Source organism: Ursus arctos, unplaced genomic scaffold, assembly GCF_023065955.2.
Source record: "Ursus arctos isolate Adak ecotype North America unplaced genomic scaffold, UrsArc2.0 scaffold_6, whole genome shotgun sequence".
In the NCBI taxonomy this organism is placed as follows: domain Eukaryota; kingdom Metazoa; phylum Chordata; class Mammalia; order Carnivora; family Ursidae; genus Ursus; species Ursus arctos.
Genome location: NW_026623078.1, coordinates 67,107,349 through 67,113,627, shown reverse-complemented (window position 1 = coordinate 67,113,627; position 6,279 = coordinate 67,107,349).

Sequence of the window (6,279 nt, the reverse complement as noted above, 5' to 3'; positions counted from 1 at the left end):
CATCTTCCACCTAAAAAGAGTCCTTGTAATTCACCAACTGTTGTTAAACTGGAAAAATCCCTTTGTTCTTAAAGATAGCTAGAGTCATAAATTTGATTTGATTCAATTACAGGCTAAGAAAAGTGAAAAACAGAACCATGTATACACATAGATAATCTGGTCATCACTATTAGTCATCCCATTTATATCATGACAGTAATCCCTAAAATGGGAAGAAAAAAAATTAAAAGCTTTTCAAAAGGTCAATCCAATTTAGAAATTTTTTAAATCAATACTTAAAGTCCTTAATAAATTACTTCCAAGTCTTAGATTTCTATAGACAACTAAAATTCTTTATCTCTATAGTACTTTAGAGTTTACCAAGATTTTTCTGATTTCTAATCTAAGTATCTAATAGAGAAAATGGAAAAAAGGGTCGTATGCCAAGTCCTCTCATAATATACTCTCTATCTAATAGAGAAAATGGAAAAAAGGGTTGTAGGGTTATCATTCTTGTTTTACATATAATAACACAGAGACAGTATTTTAGATTGGATTACGAGGCAAGTGCAATGCCGCTGATGAGGCGGCGTGAGCAGAGACCCAAGTGAAGTGAGGGACCACCCATGCAGCTCTCTAAAAGAAGAGCATTGCAAGGAGAGGGACTAGCAGGTGAAAAGGCCCTAAGATGGGCATGCTTGGTGTGGTGAGGAAATAGCAAGAATGAGCATGGGGCTGGAGCAGAGGTAGCCAGGAGCCCTACAATGTAGGGCCTTGTAGGCAGTGGGAAAAACCTTGGAATCTTTACTGTGAATATCATCAAAAAGCTCTCAGCTACTAAGTAGAGTTCTGAGGCATGACTTTGAGTCTTCTGATTCAAAATCTAAGACGGTGACACATAGAAAGGGCTTTCTAGGCAAGCAGATAAGACCCTGGATGGCAGCTCCAAGTACCACCACAAAGCTCCACCATTTTGTCCTCAACCACACCAGCATCCAGCAAACCTAGAAACTCTCTGGTTTCAACTCTCCTATGAAACCAGCTCACACTCTCAGACATTTCTCTTTTCTCTCCTTTTGCTCAAACCTCCTCATGAGAACGGAAGGGCCAAGAGAGTGGTCACAGAAGAGGTGATTCTTCTCGTGCTTTCTCCTTCAGCTACTTGTCAAAATTTAATTTTAATCCAACCTCTGTCACACTTTCTAGTAACATAAGACAAGTCATTTTAACTTCTTTGTTTTCCTCTCTCTGCAAAATAAAGATTCCAATTCTATTGATATTTTCAAAAGCTGCTTTATCCCAGAAAAAGGAGGTAAAACATGTATAGCTATTTTGGTCTCTTTTCTAGAAGGATGATATGTCAGCAAGTATTCATTAAGCAATTGTATGTTCCCAGCCTGTGTAAGGCTCCATGGAGCATAAGAAGAAGTAACATGCCTGAGCTCTGACTACAGAGAACTCAAAATTCTCTTCAGGAAAAGAGTAAGTCTCCGCAAGCAATGACTAGAGCCTAAGGGTCTTAAAATTAAGAGAGGGATTTTGCCAGGTCTCTTAGGCTCTACTCCTTAATGGGGCTACTGGAATCAGTTGACATCTGATTGGGCTTCAGGCTTCTCTGAATTAATAAGCAGCTTTGGTACTCATTTCCCCCTTCAAGGTGTATAAACTCTTTGCTTTAAAAAATAATCATATTTGGCCTTACAAATAGAAAAAGGATGTCAAGGTCACTAGTCTTTTCAAGGAGATCAGGAACATAATGCATTTATGTTCTGTTCAACAAGGCAGACCAAGTGGCTGTTTTCTGGTGATTTCTGAGAAGACCCCTGTACCCACCCCCACCCTTAACCTTTCCCACTGGCCCAACACTATGTGCCTGTAATTTCCACTTTTTGAGTCACTTCTTTAGAATCAATATATTCTGTGTATTGCAAGTCCTTGTTAGAATGCAAGCAAGGAACTGATTAGCATGGATTGATATATCATTTTCAAACCAAGGAGAAAAGCCTTAGGAGACTCTAAATATGAAAGGTTTTGGAACAATAAGTAATGTTTGAGAGAACTAGAACAAAGGAACCCATGATCAGAGACCCTGAGACTTTCACGGACCAAGATAAAAACACCTATCTACTGGGTACAGAGCTCAGAGGAGAAAAGGAACATGAAGGGCAGATAAGAGCACTTAAGACCAACTCAGGCAACTCCCCAATGTGGTGTGGGTTGCTCTGGTGCTCTAGAACGAGACTTAACAACAGAAGTGACCTTGGAGATACCCTGTTTCAATTCCTCCACTTTGTGTGTAGAGAAAACACTGTCTGGGACATCTGAGTTACTCAATGTCACTCATTAAGTGACAGAATAACAATTAGAAATCTAGATTCCTGACTCCCACACCTGTTTTGCTAAGTTAAAATTAAAAAAAAAAAAAAAATCGGTAGCTCTCAAGATTAGGATCTTTGGTTAGGGTTTTTCCAGATCCTATTTTCAAGGCTTTCAGTCTCTGAATTAAAGGTTCTTTTATTTTGGCTATTCTGAGTGTTTATTCAAGAAAAAGCTATTAGACAGGGCTCAAACTGGGATTAGCATGCAAAGAAATTTAAATCCTTGGTAGAGTATATCTCGAAATTCAGAAGTAGAAAAGTTCTCCTGGATCACAGGTTGGTGCAATATGCAGACACATTTCCTCTTTTCTTCCCACACTCTCATCTTAAAAATAATACCAGACAGTACTAGACATCAAAGACAGCCAGCTGAGACAGGAGGAAGTGACTGTTCAAACAGGGAGGGATTCAGCAAGGTAAGTCCCTAACAAATAAGCTCTGGTGATAAATGACACAAAGCCATCACCCAATTTATCAATGTCTCCAAAAACATACGGATCTAGCCCACAAACATCATGAAATGTTTTCCTGATAATGTTGGTGATTGATTCAATTTTGTACACAAATAGTGCTTGATAAAAACACCTAAAAAATAAAACATGTCCTACTTTTTTTTTTTCCAGCTCAAGGGAAGACACCATGGTACAATGAAAAGAAAATAATGTTTGAATTGCATAGATATGATTTTTTATTCCTGGTTCCAGGATAAAAGAAAGAGTATCAAATAGAAATACGAAAGGAGAAGCTATGAATTTTACTTGTTTTGCGTATCTATTTAGTATCATAGAGCACCTTGGTTAAGGTCAATGTTAAGGAGCTAAGACCTGGACTCAATACAGACCTAGTCCTTACTGACTATGTGACCATGAGCAAGATATTAACCTTACTCCTCTTGAAATAGTAATAATAAAAACCAACTTAAGAGAATTGTCATGAGGACTGAAATTGAAAAAAAAAAAAATCACATGTGAAGCACCTAGCATAATGCCCAGCATAAAGTAAGCATTTGACAAAAATATATTCTCTTTCCTTCAGGTGCTCTCATAGGAAAAACAATTATCTATATAAAATAATATAAGAAGTATTTGTTCATATATCCTAGCCCTCTAAATATCTTGTCAATTATTTAAAATTTTGGCTGTTTACATTTTTAAGATTTCTTGGTCCTTGAAAATACCATCGAGAAGAACAACACTTGGGATTTTAAGAGAAAAAACTGGAAGGCTTTCAATTTAAGATTGATGAAAGTGATGAGATAAAAATGTTGAATTCCTGAGTAGGAATAGGGGTTATAAGCAAAGTCAAAGATAAACAACAGACCGGAAGACAATGTTTGCAATGCAAGAGTTAATAGTCCTATTTTTATTAAGAGCTCCTACTAATTAAAAATACAAATGTCAGTGGAAAAATGGTCAAAATATTTGAATGGACAACTTACAAAAACTCTACAAATTGTCATTAGGCATATAAAAACATTCTCAACTCTTTTTTTTTTTTTAAAGATTTTATTTATTTATTTGACAGAGAGAGAGACAGCCAGAGAGAAAGGGAACACAAGCAGGGGAGTGGGAGAGGAAGAAGCAGGCTCATAGCGGAGGAGCCTGACGTGGGGCTCGATCCCAGAACGCCGGGATCACGCCCTGAGCCGAAGGCAGACGCTTAACCGCTGTGCCACCCAGGTGCCCCCAACATTCTCAACTCTTAATAAGAAAAAAATACAAAATAAAACATAGAGTTATTATTTTGCTTATCAGATTAGCAAAATTAAATAAATTGATAGATAATATCCAGATAACCAGATTTAAAAGCCAATGAGAAGGCAATATTTTTGGAGGAAAATATGGTATTACTTATAAAACATTTAGATGCTTATACTCTTTGACCCAGCAATACAACTAGAGAAAGAATTACGGACATAATCAATGATAAGTGTACAAAGGTATTTGCTGCACTATTATTTGAAATATCCAAATCATTGGAAACAAATATCAATACTTAGGATGTGTTCAGCTGCAAGTAACAGTAAAAATTTCAAAGCAGCTAAAAAATAAGAAAGTTTTATTAACTCATGTGCCAAAAGATATGAAAGGACATCTTGAGTGTTGGTTAATTTATTGGCTCAGGGATATCATGAAGAACGATGGTTACCACCATCTTTTTCTCTGCTTGGCATGTAAACTTTGTTCTCACAATGACTGCACTTGCTAACATATGGTACCACCAATCCCTGCTTTATACCAACACTGAACAAAAGATGAACAGCCATCTTTTTGTAATCTATGGAAATGTCTTTCCAGGGGCACCTGGGTGGCTCAGTAGTTAAGCATCTGCCTTTGGCTCAGGGCATGATCCCAGGGTCCTGGGATCGAGCCCCACATCAGGCTCCTCCGCTGGGAGCCTACTTCTTCCTCTCCCACTCCCCCTGCCTGTGTTCCCTCTCTCGCTGGCTGTCTCTCTCTGTGTCAAATTAATAAATAAAATCTTAAAAAAAAAAAAAAAAAGGAAATGTCTTTCCAAAAAGCTTTCTGTTTAAACACCCTCTTATTTCTCTTTGGCCAGAATCATATCATACATCCATTCCTAAGGAAATGCTTAGCTAGCAAAGAGAATGGGATTCCCTTACTTGGTTTAAGAAAGAACACAACTTTCTTAAGTGGGTAAGTGGGTCACCAAAACTACATTTGGGACCTACTTTAAAAGAATAGGACAGAGAATGACAGGGAGAAATTCTATACTTTGACTGAAAAACTGCTTATACAGTTAGTTACCTCCATTGAGTGAGATTGAGAGGTAAATGAATCAGAACAGGAAAGGTTATGTTGTGATAATAGATAGGCCCCGAATTTCAAAAGGTTAATGCAATAACACTATAGGTTTCCTTTCATTCAAGTCACAGTCTTGTTCAAGTCATCTGGCTCTCCTTGGCCACTCACTTTCCAAGTGACATAAGGATGTAGATTGCTTCTAACTTGTGGTCCTACTTAATCTCAAACACATCACCTCTAAAGTTGCTGCAGAAGTTAAAGAGAGTATGATGATGCACAGGGATTTCATAACCAGCCTTGGGAGTGGATTACATTATTTCCTTTAATACCCCATTGGCCAGAACACACAGTCCTTCCCCTAATTGCAAGAGAGGCTGGGGAAGGTAGTTTGTGTGCTCAGAAAAGGAAAACAAAATCCCAGTTTGGTTATATATAGCTTTGTCTCCATCAGAGGGGACTTTTTAAAAATGATTTTTCACCACTGTGGAAAACAGTATAGCAGTTCTTCAAAAAACTGAACGTAGAACTACCCTAAAATTCAGTAATCACACTACTGGGTATTTACCCCAAAAATACAAAAAAAAAAAAAAAAAATTAATCCAAAGGGATACAAGTACCCCTGTTTATCGCAGCATTATTTATAAGAGCCAAACTATGGAAGCAGCCAAAGTGCCCACTGATAGATGAATGGATAAAGAAGATGTACTATAAAGAAGATGTGGACTCTGTGTGTGTGTGTGTGTGCGTGCACACGCGTGTGTGTATGTGTGTGATGGAATATTACCCAGCCATAAAAAATGAAATCTTGCCTTTTGCAACAACATGGATGGAGCTGGAGAGTAGAATGCTAAGTGAAATAAGTCATTTAGAGAAAGACAAATTCCATATGATCTCACTCATAGGTGGAATTTAAGAAGCAAAACAAATGAGCAAAGGAAATAAAAAGAGAGATAAAACAAGAAACAGACTCTTAACTATAAAGAACAAACTGATGGTCACCAGAGCAGAGGTGGGTGGGAGGATGGGGGAATAGGCGATGGGGATTACAAAGTATACTTATCATGATGAAAAAAAAATAAAATAGTTAAGATGGCAAATTTTATATTATGTATATTTTACCACAATAAAAATAAAATCACCCCCAAAAAGATTTTTCT